Raw genomic sequence first — 20,468 nt, 5'->3', positions numbered from 1 at the left:
GGGTTTGTTAACAGTGCAGATGACTGGACCTCACTCCCAGAATTCAGTGGAGCTAAGGAGAGACCCAAGAATCTAAATTTGTAACAAATGATTCTGAAAATTCTCTTCCCAGAGAAAGAACTCTAAATGTTTTTTTTTTTGGTGCACTCATTAGCATGCTTCTCAATATTACTAAACGGATCAAGTATCTCCTAAGCAGGATCCATACAAATGTTCCTTTCACCTGCTCCCAGAGGGTAGCGTCACCCAGCAAGAGCATTGCTCATTGTTTGATGGTTTTCTTTTACATGGAACTAAGCATTTTTCTCCAGGAGAGAGGCGTGAGCCCGGCTGCCTTGGTCCTGAGAATTGAAGTTGCTCAGAACAGAAGAGAGTTGTGGCAATGTCTCCTTTCCTTCTGTGCTTGTCTTCCCCCTGATTTTCATTCTAAGGCACAGCTGTCTTTGGCTGCTTGTGCTATTGAAGGGCTTATGGAGCTGTATCCTCTTTTATGTATCCCCAGCCAGCAGCTAGACAAGTCAAGATCCTAGAATGAATCAAAACTTTAGATGGACAAAATACCTATTTTTCCTTTTCTCTTGCAGACCCAAAAGTAGGAGACTTTTTGAGTGTGCGTATGGAGATCTGTTGCACTAAGACATTTATTTATTCACTTGGTATTTATTGAGTGCCTCCAGTATACTAGGACCTGTGTCAGGTGGTGGGAAGGTATGTTCATTACAAGACTGATTAGCATTACTTTGTTATTTCTAAGGATCTTTGCTTCCTTACTCCGTAAGAGAGAGTCTGAATATTGCAGCTTATGGGACATTTTCCCTTCTTCCTCGCTTCTTCCTCGCTTTTTCTCTTGGATGAACAAATTCAAGGTTTTGTCCACGAGGCTGCTACGTGGATGGTATTTCCTCCTTACTCTTCACTGATACTCTTCATTCTTTTCTAAACCCTGTTTCTGGGCTAGAGTAGGCGATCATTTCTTTGCAGTTCTAGTCAAGTGCTTGTTAAAAATTCCTCCTATATCCTAATACAAGTGGTCCTTTATCTTCTCGATGAGAATATCAAAAGGAAAAACTGTTTTTCAGGCTCTTCATGTGTATATTTGGCTTCAGTATCTTTGTCGTCCCTAGGGCCACTTTTCTTTCTGGTCATTGAAAACTGTTTTCTAGAAGCATGATCCACCACTTTAGTAATCTTGTCTCTAAAATTTATCCTAAGCCACAAATACCCATAAGGAAATATGAGGAACAGTTTTAACCCTTGTATGTCTCTGAGCTCCAGATACTGTTGATACTCAGTGCTATTTTAAGTGATTTTTAAAGCCTTGTTTATGGTAGCCAACATTGGTGACCAAATGTCCTCCTCACCTCCCCCAAATGATTATTAAATGTATGTTATAGTCAAGTATTTTTTTGCTGAGAGTAAAGGGTTTTAAAAAAAGTGCTCCATGCTCAGAGACTTAATGTGGACTTTAGCTCTAAGAGGGTGCCTTGATTTTTGGAGAAACCTCACCTTATATTTAGGAATTATGCAGTCATCTTTATCTTAGTGAATTAGACTTGTCGTAGCTTGGCTCCAGCTTTCTCCCCGGTAGTACCTTTAGCCCTCTAAAAGTATAATTAAATAAGACATACTTCACAAGAAGTTGTTCTAAAATTGGTCACCTCTGCTGTACAATGTCTTTTAAGGTCAAAGTTGATTTGTGAACATGCGGGAGAAACTTAAATCTGGAGTCTCCCAATGATTTGGGACAGAGGTAGGAGAACCCAAAACCCTAGACCCCAGCCATTTTGGTCATTTTGCCCACATTGCTCAACTCTCTGGAGATATTTGTTTCTTCTTCAATAACCCTTTTTTTTCCTGCTAAGAGGGTGCTTTTCCTTAGTGAGGGCCATTAGAATTCTTTCATCCCGCCACTTGCCTAAGTACTCGGGGAATCCTACAAGGATTTGAGGGAGTCCTTGGGATTCCAACTCAAACCAATGAAGTACTTGACTACCATAAATATTAACTTTCTGTGCAATTGTTCTCTTCTACTTAGATCATTTACACTTTTAACGCCCACTAAGATATAATGCCATCTAAGTCAGCTTTCCAGAGAAACTTTGTTAGAATGCCACTCACTACTATAACAAGCATCGCCAAATACTCATGTACACCATATATTATTAGTTTTCCTCAGTCCTGGTCAGATCTGACTAAAATATTCATACCATTGCAGCCGGTTGCCCTAGAGAACTCTGGCAAGTCTAATACCTGTGGTGAGGGCTGGCTTGCACACTAGCTGCCTTCCACCTTAATATCTGACCAGCCCAGTCTTGTTGGCTGTGTTTAATTCATCTATTCCCTACCTCCTCTCTCGGCCCGGAGGCCAAGTGCAACATAAAAGGATGGCGAATCTAAGCATCTGCAGTATTTTGAGGTATAGGAATCGCCTATGAAGTGGCAGACCTTTGAGAAGTAGTATTGTGAGCTGTTCTGTTTTTGCTGTGGCTTTGGAAAACCTTTGGATTCTTCTACTGAAAATTTGTTTGAAAAAAAAATCTTTTTAATGAAACAGTGTGAGTCACAAAGCAGCCACTCCTTCTCATAATAGCATTTCTCACCAGGGGAATTTTTGGTAGCTGTTGGGGGAGGGATTTGAGTAGGTTGTGGATGATAAATCCCTGGGTAGAACATAACCAGAGGCTGCCATATCAGAACTCTGGTGCTTTCCATGCTGACAGTGAGCCCTGAATTCAAAGTGCAGGACAGCAGAATAGAATGGGGAGGACTGTGCTCAGTGAATAGCCACAGTAGCATGACCAATGAGATTGGAGTTTGACATTCAAACTCAGTTCATTAAAACACCTTTGTAGTGTGAAAGGATCATGAAACTGAGGCCTTGGGTCAGAGGCCCTGAGGCCAATTTACAGGAAGACCATCACTTTTCTTGTTAAGGGAAGGCTGTGGACCTAATGATGAGAATGTAAGAGTCACAAGTGTGCCTCCTTTTTCTATATTGTGAAATGGTGGCATGGCACTTGACACTGACCATGAGACTACTTTACAAGGAGATAATTCATGTGAGGTCATCTGTGCTCTTAAGATTTTAGGTCTAATAAAGCGTTTAGAACGACACCCAAAGTGAACACATTACACAGCCAGCCCTCTGTAGGATGTTGAAAAGGATACACTAGAGATAGTAAGAGTTTAGAACTAGCAAGGATTATGCTATCAGCATCCAGAATGCTATCCTCAACATCTCTGCCCACCCAAATCTGAGTTTTAACTGTTCTCAACTTCAGTGACTTACAACTCTTCAGTCCTTGTGGCTGAACCAGTCTTATGTAAGCTACAGACAGAGGAAAGTCTGAAAGGTTATTACAACTGTGTTAAGATTTGCTTTCCTTTGGAAAGTCGTAGCTGTCTCCACTCTGTTTTCCTGGCTTTGTACTTTTCTTCAAAGCCTCTTACCAGTTCTTCCAAGGCCCCAAGAGCTCAAAAAAAGGGAAACAGGAAGTCAGCGTTTGATGCCTAAGAAACCAGCAATAGAAAACAAGGCCCAAACAAGGGACTCAGAGGGGGATTTCTGGGCCTTGAAGCTATCAGGCCTGTAGGATTACAGATCCATCCTTCGGGGATGGCCTTGAAATGAGGAAAGAGCAAGAGGAAACTCTGCTTCCGTGAGTGGACTACTTTTTCTTGGGTGATATGGTGTAGGCTCAACATTTTTAATTGATCCCATAATTACAAAGTATCTTTTGCCTAAGGAGTTCGAAACACTTAAGGTAAAAGTGATGGTCACTTTTTAAATTGAGTTTTTAATTTTAATTCCAGTGTAGTTAACATACAGTGTTACATTAGTTTCAGGTATACAATGTAGTGATTCCATGCATCACCCAGTGCCCATAATGATAAGTATACTCTTAATCTCCGTCCCCTATTTTACCCACCCCCGCCACCCACCTCCTCTCTGGTAACCATCAGTTTGTTCTCTAATATTAAAGGGTCTATTTCTTGGTTTGTCTCTCTCTCTCTCTCTCTCTTTTTTTTTTTTTTTTACCCTTTGCTTGTTTGTTTTGTTTCTTTTTAAAAAAAATTTTTGGGGCGCCTGGGTGGCTCAGTCGGTTGAGCGTCCGACTTCGGCTCAGGTCACGATCTTGCGGTCTGTGAGTTCGAGCCCCGCGTCAGGCTCTGGGCTGATGGCCCACAGCCTGGAGCCTGCTTCCGATTCTGTGTCTCCCTCTCTCTCTGCCCCTCCCCCGTTCATGCTCTGTCTCTCTCTGTCTCAAAAATAAAATTAAAAAATGTTCAAAAAAAAATTTTTTTTTCTTAACGTTTATTATTGAGAGACAGAGAGAGACAAAGCATGAGCATGGGAGGGGCAGAGAGAGGAGGAGACACAGAATCCAGAACAGGCTCCAGGCTCCGAGCTGTCAGCACAGAGCCCAACGTGGGGCTGGAACCCACAGGCCGCGAGATCATGACCTGAACCGAAGTTAGACGCTCAACCTAGTGAGCCACCCAGGCGCCCCTGTTTGTTTTGTTTCTTAAGTTACATATATGAGTGAAATTACATGGTATTTGTCTTTCTCTGACTTATTTCGTTTATCATTATGCTCTCTAGCTTCATTTGCATCATTGCAAATGGCAAGATTTCATTCTTTTGTAAGGCTGAGTAATATTCCATGGTGTGTGTGTGTGTGTCTGTGTGTGTGTGTGTGTGTGTGTGTGTGTGTGTACGTACGTATATATATACATACGTATATTCCCCATCTTCTTTTTCCATTCATCTATCTATGGACACTGGGCTGCATTCATAGTTTGGCTATTGTAAATAATGCCGCAATAAACAAACACTTTTGAATTAGTGTTTTTGTACTTTTTTGATAAATACCCAGTAGTGCGATTACTGGGTTGTAGGGTAGTTCTATTTTTAACCTTTTTTAAAAAAAATTTTTTGTTTTATTTAAGTAATCTGTACACCCCAAGTGGGGCTTGAACTCATGACCCTGAGATCGAGTCACATGTCCTTCTGACTGAGCCAGCCATGTGCCCCTCTTTGTGTTTTTATGCCAGTACCATACTGTTTTTATTACTACAGCTTTGTACCATAACTTGAAAAGTCTGGAATTGTGATACCTCCAGTTTTGTTTTTCTTTTTCAAGATTGCTTTGGCTATTTGGGGTCTTTTATGGTTCCATACAGATTTTAGAATTGTTCATTTTAGTTTTGTGGAAAATGCTGTTGGTATTTTGATAGGCATTGCATTAAATGTGTAGATTGCTTTGGTTAGTATAGACATTTTAACAATATTTGTTCTTCCAACCTATGAGCCTGGAATGTCTTTCCTTTTCTTTGCGTTGTCTTGAATTTCTTTCATCAGTGTTTTATAGTTCTCAGAGTACAGGTCTTTCACTTCTTTGGTTAAATTTATTTCTAGGTGTTTTATTGTTTTGGGTGCAATTGCAAATGTTAATTGTTTTCTTAATGTCACTTCCTGCTGCTTCATTATTAGTGTATAGAAATATAATAGATTTCTGTACATTGATTTTGTATCTTGCTACTCTACTGAAGTCAGTTATCAGTTCTAATAGTTTTTTCTGGTGGAGTCTTTAGGGTTATGCCATCTGCAAATAGTGGAGGTTTTACTTTTTCTTTACCAGTTTGGATGCCTTTTATTTCTTTTTATTGTCTAATTGCTGTGACCAGAACCTTCTAGTACTTGGTTGAATAAAAGTGGTGAGAGTGGACATCCTTGTCTTTTTCCAGACCTTAGGGGAAAAGCTCTCAGTTTTTTCCCATTGAGTATGATGTCAACTGTGGGTTTGTCATATATGGCCTTTGTTATGTTGAGGTATGTTCCCTCTAGACCTATGTTGTTGAGGGTTTTTATCATGAATGGAAGCTGTATGTTGTCAAATGCTTTTTCTGGGAGGTGATAATCACTTTTATAAAATAACAAGAATTATTTCCTTGCCTCCCTTTTCCTTGAGGGTCCCCAGGGTACATCTTGTCATAGGGTCTGACCCTTCCTTTTTTTGTCCATTCACTCATATTAGATGAACTCTAAAGTTTCAGTCCTACGATTGAAAAATGGAGGGGCGCCTGGGTGGCTCAGTCGGTTAAACGTCCGACTTCAGGTCAGGTCACGATCTCGCAGTCCGTGAGTTCGAGCCCCGCGTCGGGCTCTGGGCTGATGGCTCAGAGCCTGGAGCCTGCTTCCGATTCTGTGTCTCCCTCTCTCTCTGCCCCTCCCCCGTTCATGCTCTGTCTCTGTCTCAAAAATAAACGTTAAAAAAAAAATTAAAAAAAAAAAAGAAAAATGGAAGTCACAGGGGTTTATACTCTGTCAATTTGGTACATTTCAGGAAATCAGGTAGTGGTGTGGCTCTGAATAGGAGCTCTGGTCTCTTGGAACCTTTTTTAAAAATCTACTTTAGACATTCAAAAGAGGTAATGTATTTACCTATCAAACAGATTTATGAATAAACTATTACAGATGTAATTGCATAAATCCACCCAGTTCCCATATTTTTCCTTCCCTCCCCAAAGGTAATGACTGCCTGGCTCTCCTGTTTACCATCCTTTATATGTTCATAGTTTTATTGCATGTTTCTGTCTAAAACGATATTCATTTAATTCATATAAACTTTATCATAATGCCTCTATCCTCTCATATCCCTCTGTATATCCCAAATGGATTTGAGATCTGTAAATCCATTGTGCTGCTTATTGTTCGTGTTGACACATTCATTTTCACTGTTGCACTCTGTTGTGTGACTGTGTCACAAATATCACCATTTATTGGCGCCTGGGTGGTTCAGTCGGTTAAGCGTCTGACTTTTGATTTCAGCTCAGGTCATGATCTCACAGTTTGTGAGTTTGAACCCAGCACAGAGTTGGGCTCTGTGCTGGCAGCGCGGAGCCTGTCTGGGATTCTTTCTGTCTTTTTGCCCCTCCCCTGCTAGAGCTCTTTGGCTTGTGCTTGCTCTCTCTCTCTCTCACACTAAATAAATAAATAAATAAGTAAATAAACAAACATTAAAAACATTTTTTAATATCACCATTTATTGATCCATTCCCTTATAATGGGTATTGAAGTTATTTTCAGTTGCTTTGAGAATTTTTTCTATGTTTCTTTACATACCCGAGTGAGAGGTTTTTTTAGGGTACATCCTTAGTTGTGAAATAGCTGGATCATAGAGTGTATGTATTTTCAGCTTAAATGAGATATTGCCCAGTGGCTCTCCAATATACTTGTACCGATTTACATTCCCAAAATAGCATATTTTTACTCCCTCTATGTCCTTGCCAAAACGTGATATCGTCATACTTTAATTTTTGGCAAGCTCTGGTGGGTATGAAATGGCATATCACTCTGATTTTGTTATATATTTGATAATATGTATTCATATGTAACTAATACATCAGTATTAGTTAATCAAAATGTTTCCTCGTCTATGAAACGCTTGTTCATGTCTCTTGATGTTTATGTTGGATAGTTTATCCTTTTCTTACTAGTTTGTATGAATTTGTGTTTTTGTTTTGTTCCCAGACAATAATTATTTGTTGTCGTATGTAATGCAGATTATTTCTCCCAGTTTGTGGCTTATCTCTCTCTTTTTTTAATGTTTGTTTATTTTGAGAGAGAGTGAGTGGGGGAGGGGCAGAGGGAGAGAGGGAATCCTAGGCAGGAGTGCGCCACCAGCACAGAGCTTAACAGGGGCCCCAATGCCACCATCGTGACCTGAGTCGAAATCGAGAGTTGGACACTCAACCGACTGAGCCACCCAGGTGCCCCTGTGGCTTATCTCTTTATTCTTTTGTGATTTGTTATAGTTAACTTAATTGTGTAATTGAATATTCCAGTGTTTTTCCTTATGCCATATGTGTTTTATGTCTTAAGAAAGACTTGCTTATCACTTTCTTACACTTTTTTCTAAAAGCTTTTAAATTTTGCCTTTCATATTTAAGTCTTTAATCCCGGAGAGTTAAATTGTTTGGATGGGGTAGGATAAGGGTAGATTTTATTTTCCATAGGAATACTAGCTCTCCTAGCAGCAAGTGAAGAACGATAAAGTCCTTTACCACTGATTTGCAAAGCCACCTCTGTCACATATCAAGTTTCCTTCCTGGCCTGTATTTGTTCCTGGGCTTCTTGTTCTGTACCATTGGTCAATTTGTCTATCCTTGTGCTAACACTTTCTTAATTACCGTGGCTTTATCTTGCTGTGTGGAAGGGCAAATCCTTTCATCTTGTTATTCTTTTTCAAAGCTGTGCTGTCTAAGTGAAGCTTTCTAGGGGACAGATAAGGGAATCAGGATAGAATAAGCAAAATGAAATACAGAGTCCTAGGGCTGCTCTGTTTATAACTGGTATTCTTCATGACAGGACATCTGGCCAAGTGACCCTAATGGGCAGTTTAAAATTTTTTCCCTTACTGTGTTGCACAAACAGTAACATTTCCCTATGTCTTTGTATTGCAAACAGCAGAATAAACAGTTCTTTTTGTATGTTATAGACAACAACAATAAAAACAACAAAAACCAGTTAGCTATTTTTGGCACTTTCTGCTCCTAGAATCAGCTTTGTCACCTTCTGTGGGAGAAAAACTGTTAGGGTGTTTATTGGAATTACATTGAGTTTATAAAATGCCATCTTTATAAAATTGAGTCTGCCTGTGACTCTGATGGGATTGAATTTACAGATATAATAGAATTTTAAAATATTAAAAAAAATTTTTTTTAATGTTTATTTTGAGAGAGAGAGCATGTGAGCAGGGGAGGAGCACAGAGACAGGGAGAGAGAGAATCCCAAGCAGGTTTTGCACTGCCAGCACAGAGCGCATTGTGGGGCTCGAACCCACAAACCATGAGAACGTGACCTGAGCCAAAATCAAGAGTTGGCCACTCAATGGATTGAGCCACCACGGCACCCCAAATTTTAAAATATTTTTAAAGCTTTGAAATGATTTCAGATTTGCAGAAAAATTGCAGAGTTTGTACAAATCAATATTGCATTTCCATCACCCAGAATCCTCAGATGTTACCAGGAAGACCTAAATAAAACCGCATGATCTAAAAGTGACACGGTGTCTGAAGGGCTGGCTAGGTCTAATGCTGAGGTGTGTTTTCGTCAGAACCCAAGCAGTTCCAACCTTTGCTCCTGAACTTTTTGCTGTGATCCCACCTGTTGAGATAGGGGCTTCTTTCAGGTCAAATCTGCCTCAGCATGACATGAGACTCTCTCGTGGAGGCTTAACTCAGCCAAGCCAGAGGTGCCTTCATGGGAAGAGTGGGATCCCCCTTTTGGGAGAGGCCCTGTGGGGTAGTGGTTAAGGTTGCAGGCTTGGAGCCAGACTGCCTTAGAGTTGAATCTCAGTGTAGCTGATTTTTAGTTTTGGAATCGGGCAAGTGATTTACCCTGTGCCTTAATTTCTAAAGTGAGACTGATAATAATTGTATTTATCCTATGGGACCATTTTATGAATTAAACTAGTATATAGGCATAGCCATACCATTCAGAACAGTGCCCAGCAGATAGTAAGTGATCAGTAAATATAACCTAAGATTATTGCTTAATGTCTTTGGATAAAACTTTATAGTTTTTTAAAGGTCTTGAATCCCTTTTGTTAGATTTATCACTAGATACCTTGTTTTTGGGTTATTACTGTAAATAGCTTTAACTTTTTTAAATAATTTCAGATTTCTTGTATATTCAGCAAATTTGCTGAACTCTTATAGAGAGAGAGAATGAGTATAATAGTTACAATGGAAAACATCTACAGAGAAAAGCCGAGAATCACATCTACAAATAATGACTACTTAGTTTCTTCTTTTCTAATCCTTTTGTGTGTCACTTCTCTTTCATTCAAGATTGCTGTCTAGTTCCTCCAGTAAAAAGTTTATTTGAATCTGTAATCATGGGCATCCTTGTTTTCCTCCTATTAAAGGGAGTGTTCCTTGCATTGGAACCATTGTGTTTGTTTCTGATAAATTTCCTTCATTCCCTTCTATTCTTAATTTGTTAAACTAAGTATCACAGGTGGCTGTTCTATCAGATTTTTCCCTTACATTCAGTCAGATGGTCTTTCTCCTTTCATTTGTTAATGATTACGTTAATAGGCTTTATAATGTTTTACACTTATTTATTTTTGACAAACAGAGTGAGACAAAGCGTGACCGGGGGAGGAGCAGAGAGAGAAAGAGACACAGAATCTGAAGCAGGCTCCAGGCTCTGAGCAAGAGGTCAGCACAGAGCCTGATGTGGGGCTCTAACCCACAAACTGTGAGAGCATGACGTGAGTGGAAGTCAGATGCTCAACCGACTGAGCCACCCAGGCCCCGACTTTATAATGTTTAACATATCCTTTTTTATTTTTTTTTAGATTTTTTAATGTTTAACTTGTATTATTTTTTTTAATGTTAATTTATTTTTGACAGAGGGAGCATGAGCGGGGGGAGGGCAGAGAGGGAGACAGGGTATCTGAAGCAGGCTCTGTGCAGACAGCAGAGAGCCTCCTGAGCCATAAGATCATGACCTGAGCTGAAGTCAGACACTTAACTGACTGAGCCACCAAGGCACCCACCCTTATATTCTTGAAGCAAACCATCCCATATACATTGCTAGATTTAATACATCCATATTCTACTTGGGATTCCTGTATATATGTGATGAAATTTCACTCAATTTTCTTTTCTTCTCTTGCTATTAAGATTAATGTAGACTTTTAAAAGGAGTTAGGAATATGTATATGTTTATTCTTTTCTAAAAGAGTTTTATAAAAGCCTATTACAGTTCTGACTGCAAACAGATGGTGCACTCAGAGAGGTAATTGAATCAAATTTAATTGAAGAGAAGGTTACAAAGGTGTGGGCAGGATTGAAGGAATGAACAGTGGATGGGTGAAGCACCTGGAGATTGGCCACAGTGGAAATCTGTTGCCCCTCCTAGATCTGAAGTACAAGGGGGAGGGAAGTGATTATAAAACCTGGTGAAAACTCTAGCCCAGGGAAAGATGTCCCACAGAACTGTGGGCTTACATAGAAGAATGAAACCATTGCCATACCATAGCAAGGTAAAGAGAGAGCCAGGGAATAAGCGCCCCAGCTTCTCTATCATCTTGTCCTCATCTTCTGCTGGTGCTTCCCATTGACAGAACCCAATAGAAGTTTAGGAGGTGAGGGAATCTTGTCCAGACTTGTTAGCCTTGTAGAGAACAGAACAGAGAGGGAAATGGATCTGGAGGAAACAGAGACAAGGAAATATCTGTACTATGAATGCTTGGTAGAACTTGCGTGTAAAATTCCCCTGTAAAACTGTCTGGGCCTGGGCTGTGTGTGTGTGTGTGTGTGTGTGTGTGTGTGTGTGTGTGTGTGTGTAAATTTTTATTTAATATGATTAAAGTTCTTCAGTATTATTGGTATGCTCAAGTTTTCTATTCTTGTGTCAGTGTTGATATGGTATATATTTCCAGGCAATCTCTGTGTCTATCTTTGTATTATGTCCCCCTTTCCTTTCCTAATATTATTTGCACATTTTATTCTTGATTAGTCTTGCCAGAGCTCTACTTTCTTAGTTTATTTTCAAAGGACCAGTTTTTGATTACCCTCTGCCCCCCGCCCCCATTTCATTGCTTTCTGCTATTAACCATATTTTATCTTTCCTTCTACTTCCCCTTGGGTGTACCCTGCGTTTTTCTAACTTCTTGAGTTATTATCTGAGTTACATTTCTGTCTTCTGGAGGTAGGCTTTAAAGTTTTTTTCAGTCTCTTAATTGTAAACTCTGTTTTGCTTGCCTAAAAGTGTTTTTATTTGTCATCACCGTTGAATGATAATTTGGCTTGATACAAAAATCTGGGTTGGCAGTTACTTATTATCAGCAATAGGACGATGTTATTCTGTTTCATTATCTTCCAGCTTCTAATATTGTAATTGAGAAGGCTGCTTATCAACCCTTAATCCTTTTTTTCTCTTAGCTGCTTTTTTTATCTTCTCTTTGTTCATGGTATTCTGCAAATTTACTGCCATGTTGGTTTATTTTTATTTATCCTGCTTTGCTGTTTGTCTTTGAATCTGAGATTTCATTTCTTTCAAAGCATGTGTGAAATTCTCAGCCATTTATCCCTTCAAATTGTGCTTTTCTTTTATTTTCTTCCATCTTTCCTTTTGGAAATCCTAGATGTCATATATTGGACTTTCTTATTCTATCGACTTCATGTTTCTCAAACTCTTTTCATGTTTTCCAGTTTTTTAGCTCTGTATGCTGTGCTCTGGGTAATTTCTTACCTACACTTTCCAGCACACTAGTTCTTTGTTCACCTGCTTTTTAACCCATCGGTTGATTTTTGTATTTCATTGAACTACATTTGAAATTCCTTGGAATAAGTTGGTGGATTGTTTACTTATTGCCTTCAACTATATAAAAACAAATAAAAAATGAATAAATCTCTTCACTTCGATGGTTCTGGTTTTCCTCCTTTGGAAAGTAAGTGGGGCTGGCTACTTGCTTTCTGTTCTTGTCTCAAAAATTCCATTGAGCCTTATCACTGACATTATTCTCTTGAGCAAGCAGGCACTAAGAGCAGGGAGGCAGGAAGCTGGAAGCCCATCTTCATTTTGGTTCCTACTCCCCAGAGGAAGAGCAGCTCCTGAGTCAGGTAGGGAACCCTTTTAGCACAGTACCTCTTCGGGGTTGGTGGGGGGCTGCCTCACAACTGTGACAAGGATCTATGTCTGTGGCCACAGAAGCCTTAACTCTTCCTCTGTACTCTGGATACACTTTTAGAGCTTTCTGTTTTCTCATGCGGCTGAATTTATTCTCTTTCTTCTTCTAGACAGCACTGTCCAATAGAGTAGCCACAGGCCACAGGTGGCTACTTAAATTATAATTAATTAAATTTAAAATTAGTTTCTGAATCACACTAGCCACATTTCAAGTATTCGCTAGCCACAAATTGCTAGTGACTGCTATAATTGGACAGCACAGATGTAGAACATTTCCTTCATTGCAGAAAGCTCTCTTGGGCAGTACTCTTTGGAACTCTTCCACAGTATTCTTAATAGTAGATAGAGGATTGGTAAACATGAAGTTTCAGAAAATGGATCAAATGAACCTGTTGATACCCAGAATCTTTTTAGAGTTACTACTCTTATGCACCATCTATGAGTAGGAAGAATTCAGAGAGGACATTACATTCACAGAATGATTCATAGGATGAAATGGGGGTACTGAAGTCTACTTGTCTGACCTATAACTTGGTGCCATGGGAAGAGGGGAAGTCAGGTTTAGTGGAAAGGTAAATGAACCCCTGATGTTTAATAAACTTTGGGAAACATGGAGAAAAATTACTGCACGGGGATACTGATTTTATGTAGTTGTGATTAGAGTGAGAATAGGGAGGATGGGTTTGTGAGGTAACTGGAGAAAACCAGCCCAAGTTCTTATTACTTGAAATTTGACTCAGGTTGGAAATTCCTTGTAATGAAGTCATCTTTTTCCACCCCCTTAATCTGTCATCTCATTCTCTTCTGAGTTGCTATAGAACAGTTAAAGATTCTCAAGAAAAGAGATACTTTCTTCCTCCCCCCAACCACATACACACAAACACCCACACTTTCTTCAAATATAGCAATGTTTCACAGTGACTGGACTCCAGATACACCAAGAATAAGAGCAATGTAGGTCACACCAGTGCTGGGCCCAGCAGGCTATGCAGAGAGGGAAAAGCCACTGACCCCAACTTTGTTCATTGAGCATGGCAGACAGTGCTAAAACTTAACCTCCCTCCCTCTTTATTAGGGAACTCTGTGTGAACTCAGTCCTCCTCAACCCTGTGTTCTGGGTTCCCAGTCCATATTAACCGGCTGGAGTTGGCAGGTGGCACTAACCCTGTTCACTGCCCTTGACAGGGGATTGGGGCTTGGAGTCGGCTGTTAAGAGAAGGGACATCGTTCTTGTTGATTTCAGAGTGTAGTACCTATTTTAAGCCAAATGAAGTAGTTCAGAAAGTTTAAAATAAAAATTTTTTAAAAAGGTCTATATTGAGTATTTATGGTATAACATACAGAACGGGTACCAAAATAAAAGTTGTTCAGTGAAGATATACATGTAATGGATGGTAATTTTTGGGGGTGAAGGTAAAGGGAATTCATAATGGAAAAGGGTTCAATACTTAGTTCATTCTGGTGATTTTTGTAGGGTTGGCAAAGGCAGCTTGGAGTCAGCTTTCTGGAAGAAATTAATAGGAAAGAAAAGGAGAACTTGTACCATGACTGGGAGTGACTTAGGAGGAATTCAAGGCTGCATTTGTACAAAGAGGAGGGAGTTCTAAAAGAAAAAAGTGCCCTTGAGCCGGTGAAGGAGTAGGGAAGGATGAACTAATAGGTGTTCTGCAGATACAGAAAGGGTAACAGACATTTGTAATTTCTAAATCAGTGGGTTTTTTGTTTTTAAGCAAATCTGGAAGCATGACTTCTTCCTGTTCCCCCCGACCCCCATCCCTGAGATCATCAGAATAGTGATTGTAAAGATTTCAAACATTAACGTAGAAAGCAGAAATCTCACAGGATTCCTTCGGTATGTGTTACAGATTTTTGCCCCTGTGGATGAATGAATGGATATGTAAAAACAGTAGAAATCAGGTTAGCGGTTCACAACTTGCATTTTCTATTTCATGTCTTCTTCATCGTTCTGTGTGCATATGTGGATTTTGTTTTGTTTTGTTTTTGTTTCTGTTGTCATTTCCGGAAACTTGTATCTGAAAGTGGAACCTATTCACAGCAAATCCCTCCCCTTGTCCCCTAGTCATTGTGCCTGTTTGGGTAAAATCACGATAAAACTGTGAAGTTTGCCGGAAAACACTCTCGCCCCCTTACTTCTTTGCTAGAGACCATATCTACTCTTTGGTCAAAACTTCTCTGTAAGTTGTTGTGAAGAATACCGCAAGGAGAGATCGTGAAGCCCCTCCTCTCTCATTCCTCTCATAGAGCAATTAAATTATAAGCTAGAGGAGCGCCTGGGTGGTTCAGTTGGGTAAGCATATGACTTTAGCCCAGGTCGTGATCTCGCAGTTTATGAGTTTGAGCCCTGCGTTGGGCTCTGTGCTGACAGCTCAGAGCCTGGAGCCTGCTTTAGATTCTGTGTCTGACTCACTCACTCTCTCTCTCTCTCTTTCTCTCAAATATAAATAAACATAAAAAAAATTATTAAAAAAAAATTATAAGCTAGAAAGAGCTCAGAGCCCAGTCCCAGCTACAGAGGATGTTTGGTCAATAAATCACCCCAGGCTCCTAGAATTCCTAGGAGCCCATGTTCTCTCCCAGCCTTCGATTCTGAAGCACTCTGAGTGTGTCTCACTTGTTGCAGAGTTTGCTGCTTCTTTCCCATTTTTCTTCCTGATGAGATGATTGCTTCTGCCAGTAGCTACACTTAGAGCCTAAGAAATTTTTCTCTTGGATCTCTGATCCCAGCTACTCTGAAAGAAAACCCTGGGCGGGGACTGGGGGTGGAGACATTTCAAGCCAGGCCTGAAAGATGTAAGAGGCAGCTAACCATGGATGGCTCTGCACTCAGCCATTGCTTTTGCTTCCTTGTGGCATCGAAAACAGAAACTGTGAAAGAGGCAGTGTGCCAGTGGGGTCTGCCGCAATCTCCTGGGACTTAGCGACTGTCTGTCTGGGATTCTATCCCATGGAGGGGTGTCACGTGGGCTTGATTCCCACAGCTCCACGGTCTAAATAGCTGTCAGATGACAGGCCAGGGTCCATTTCTCCTCCTTCCTCCAGTGACCTGTGATGTAATAAACAGTAACCGAACATCTTATTTGAACTGGAAAAGAAGTCTGGTCTGTTCCTAAATGGACATGTGAGATATTTGTAAATAAGAAAAAGTACCATTCTCAAGGTGTTTCACTAAAGATGTTGCTATTGCATGCGACTGTCTGAGGCCAGCTGTGTGCACAGAAGGCAGAGGTGCTGGCACAGAACCTGGAAATCGAGTTTAGGGTGAAGTTGAACCCCTCAGCGGCAAGGTTTGATGTTTACAGAGTTCCCATGAGCTTACAGCCCTTTGGGATGGCACGTGTCTTTTCTCCCATGTCCCCAGAAAGTGGAGAAACAGGAGCAGAGTGGGAAAAGTACTTGGAAAAGTTCTGGAATGAGTTCAGCCTCCACCAGCCTTACTACTTGAGTCTCTGAACTCTTCCCTAATGAGACTGTTGCTTTTATAACATTTGTTGGTTATTGCATCTTTTAAAAATAAGAAACACGCATAATCTTAGCAATTAGTAATGATGTTACTGATAGTCGATATTTATTTGTTACTAAGTGCCAGACTCAGTTGTGTTTCTCATATATTCTTTCAGTCTTTGTCCTGTGAGGTGGTTACTCTTATCCCCATTTTACAGATTAACTGAGCCCCAGCAGTTAGGGAATTTGCCCAGCCCCACACAACTAGGGACTGATGTTGTTCTAATTAATAGCATCTCGTATTGTTACTGAATGTGTCAGTTTGGCCATCAAAAATTAAATGGTGGGGATCTTCAGCCCTGTGTCCTTCCTACTGCTTATGAGCCTACAGCATTCTTCGTAGTTTCGAAAAACGGTGGAGAACTAAAACACGTGTCTTACCATGTCAGCTGTAAGAGTTACCACTCGTGAGGATGTTTTGCTGCTCTTTATCATAACATCAGTCCTCTCAGTGGTCTTTGACCGCAGCAGGACTTCTAGTCCTTCTTTCTCCCTGATCCTTATCCCCTCATGCTCTTACTTCCCTAAATAACTTTGATTCCAAGGGCAGCCGTTCGTTACAAACACTGCCTCATGCAATACACTCTCAGTCCCCTTCCCCTCTTTTGCTTTGTCACACTTTCTTGGCTAAGCCACAGCTCTGGTTAAATCCACGTGTCTGCCTACTCTGTGGGTGTTCTCCTGGGCTGGAGGAAACACCCAGCATGTTTGCAGACCTCACTCTTAGCTCACGATCAGTCATCTCAAGCAGGCCTTGAATGCTGCCAAGGAATCCTGCCGTATTTCCACAGCTCATTCATTCTTCCACCGTCCTAGAGGACTAGTCCCTGCCTTCCCCTCTCTTCTCAAAACTCCTTTCTCAGCCTTTGCTGATGACCTTACTTCCTGTTTCATCAAGGAAACAAGTTCCTGCCACTCACTACTGTATCTCTCCACCTGCTTGCATCTCTGCTGCCTTCCCTTTTCCTGTAACCTACTAGGAGGTCTGATCCGTCCGTGTCCTGGTAAGGGCCAGGGCCTCGCTTGTGTACCAGATTTCATTCCTGCTGCTGAGTCAGGAGCATTGCTGTAGCCGTCCTCCTCTCTGTCTCCAAAGTGTTGCTTCTCTGGTGGCACATTCTATCAGCCTGCACACCGTTCCTGTTTCTTCCATCTTGAAAACAGTAACAGATTCTCTTGATTCTACTTCTCCAAATACTACCCCATTTCTCTGCTTCCTTTCATGGCAAATTCCTTAAGAATTCTCTTTTCTTGATTGATTTTTCTCCTTCCAGTCTCTTCGAACCCTCTCCACTCAGGTATTTGCCCACACTGCTGAGGCGAAACTGCTCTAACAAGGTCACTGAGGACCTTTGTGTTGCCAAATCCAATAATTCCTTCTCAGTTCTCAATTTGGGAAGGCCAGCTGCATTTGATCTCCTTGAAACATTGTCTTCACTGGCTTCCAAGATGCCACCCTCACCTAGCTTTTTTCCCACCTCTCACTGACCTCATATCCTTTGCTGATTCCTCCTCAGTCCTCCTGTCTCTAATGTTGAAAGGCATGGGGGCTCAGTCTTTGGACTACTTCTCATTCTTTTGTGTATCACAACCTTGTGAAGTCTTCGAGGTTAGTGGTTATAAGTACCGTGTGTATGCTGATGACTCCAAAATTTATTCTCCAACTCAACAGCTCCCTTGGTCTTTTTTAATTTAACTGCTTTATTGATATATAATTCACATGCCATACAATTCACTCGTTTAAAATGTATAATTCAGTGATTTGTTAGTGCATTGAGGATTGTGCAACCATCACCACAATCAATTTTAGAACATTTTCATTACCCCGAAAAGAAACCCCATAACCATCACAGTGACTGTGTCTCCCTCAATGTACCCCAGCCTTACACAACTACTCATCTATTTTCTACCCATTTGCCTCTTCTAGACATTTCATAGAAGTGGAATCATACAAAGTGTGTTTTTTTATACCTGATTTCTTTCACTTAGCTTGTTTTTTCAAGGTTAATCCGTGTTACAGCCTGTATTAATCCTCCATTCCTTTTCGTGGCTGAATAACATTCCATGGTATGAGTATCACATTTCGTCTGTCTGTTCATCAGTTAATGGACATTTGGGTTCGTCCCACTTCTTGGCCATTAAGAACAACAGTACTATGGACACGCAAGTACAAATTTTTGTGTGAACGTACGTTTCATTTCACCTGGGCCTATACCTGGAATTGCTGGGTCATATGGTAACTGTGTTTGATGTTTTTTTTTTAATTTTTTTTTTTTTTTAATGTTTATCTTTGAGAGAGAAACAGACAGAACGTGAGTGAGGGAGGGGCAGAGAGAGGGAGACACAGCCCGATGCAGGGCTTAAACTCACAAACCACAAAATCACGACCTGAGCTGAAGTCGGACACTTAACCGACTTAGCCACCCAGGCACCCCATGTTTGATATTTTTTAGGAACTCTACACTGTTTTTCAGATAAACTGCAGCATTTCACATTTCCATCCAGAGTGTATGAGGGTTTTGATTTTTCTGCATCCTCGCCAATACTTGTTATTATCTGTCTTTGATAGTAACATCCTAGTAGTTCTGAAGTGGTATCTCATTATGGTTCTAATTTGCATTTTCCTAAGGATGTTGGGTATCTTTTCATGTGTTTGTTGGTTGGTCCTTCATATATCTTCTTTGGAGAACTATCTATTCAAGTCCTTTGCCAGTTTTTTAATTGGATTGTCTTTTGTTGAATTGTAAAATTTCTTTGTATATTTTAGATACTAATCCCTTATCGGATACAGAATTTGCCAAACTTTCTCCCATCGTGTTGTCTTCATTTTCTTGATAGGGCTTTTTTTTTTTTTCTTTTTTTTTTAATTTTTTTTTTCAACGTTTATTTATTTTTGGGACAGAGAGAGACAGAGCATGAACGGGGGAGGGGCAGAGAGAGAGGGAGACACAGAATCGGAAACAGGCTCCAGGCTCTGAGCCATCAGCCCAGAGCCTGACGCGGGGCTCGAACTCACGGACCGCGAGATCGTGACCTGGCTGAAGTCGGACGCTTAACCGACTGCGCCACCCAGGCGCCCCTTGATAGGGCTTTTTAAAAATTATTATTATTATTATTATTTTAGAGAGCGAGCCAGCGAGTATGCATGTGTATGTGGTCAGCAGGATGGACAGAGGGAGAGGGAGAGAGAGAAAATCTAAAGCAGCCTCTACATTGAGCACTGAACCCAACCTGGGGCTCAATCCCACGACTCTGGGATCATGATTATGGTCCAAAATCAAGAGTCAGATGCTCAACTGACTGAGCCACCCAGGAGCCCGTCTTGATATGGCTTTGAGGCACAAAAGTTTTTTAATTTTGATGAAGGCCAATTTTGTTGTTGTTGTTGTTAACTTGTGTTGTTGGCATATTTAAGAAATTATTGCCTAATTCTGGGTCACAAAGATTTACCCTGTGTCTACTTACAAGAATGTTATAGTTTTAGTTTTTATGCTTAGGTCTTTGATCCATTTTGCATTAATTTTAGTGTCGAATGTGAGGTAAGGGTCCAACTTCATTCTTTTGCACAGGGACACCCCCTTGTCTTGGCAACACTTACTGAAAACACCATTCTGTCTCAACTGAATGGTCTTGGCACCCCTCTTAAAAGTCCGTTGACCTATAGATATATCGGTTTATTTCTGTACTCTATTCTGTTCCATTGGTCTATATGTTTATCCTTATACCAATATTACTGTCTGGATTATTGTAGTTTTGTAGTAAATTTTGAAATCAGGAAATAAGAGCCCTTTAACTTTGTTCTTTTTAAAGATTGTTTTGGCTATTTGAAGTTGCTTGCAATTTCATTTGAATTTAGGATCATCTTACCCATTTCTGTGAAAAAGGCAGTTGGGATTTTGATAGGGATTGCACTGAATCTCTAGATTAATTTGAAGAGTATTGCCATCTGAACAATATTAGGTCCTTCAGTGAATGAATATGGGATGTCTTTCCATTCATTTAGATCTTCCTTAATTTCTTTCAGCCACGTTATATAATTTTTAGTGTACAAGTCTTACACTTCCTTTCAGTGTTCATTTTTCCCCTTAGTGTTTCAGCAACAAATGTTGCAAAGATTATCCTTTCCCTTACCGAATTACCGTGGAACCTGTATAGAAATTCTGTCGACCATGTATGTGTGGGTCTACATCTGGACTGTATTCCCGTTCTGCTCTTTATGACTGTCCTAATGCCAGTACCT

At 40.5% G+C, this 20,468-nt stretch overlaps 1 protein-coding gene and 1 long non-coding RNA gene across 5 annotated transcripts in view; both read left to right on the top strand.

The window, feature by feature from the left end:
• The window catches only part of ZNRF1 (zinc and ring finger 1), a 107,968-nt gene that overhangs the window by 7,858 nt on the left and 79,642 nt on the right, over positions 1–20,468 (top strand). The window lies entirely within an intron of this gene.
• On the top strand, positions 5,922–14,380 carry LOC147573380 (uncharacterized). The gene is made up of 2 exons (XR_015244695.1): positions 5,922–12,601; positions 12,636–14,380. It is a non-coding gene; the product is annotated as an uncharacterized LOC147573380 (long non-coding RNA).

This window comes from Puma concolor, chromosome E2 (assembly GCF_028749965.1).
Source record: "Puma concolor isolate L17-30 chromosome E2, mPumCon1.1.hap2, whole genome shotgun sequence".
NCBI classification, from domain to species: domain Eukaryota; kingdom Metazoa; phylum Chordata; class Mammalia; order Carnivora; family Felidae; genus Puma; species Puma concolor.
This window is presented reverse-complemented; position numbering and strand designations above follow the sequence as displayed.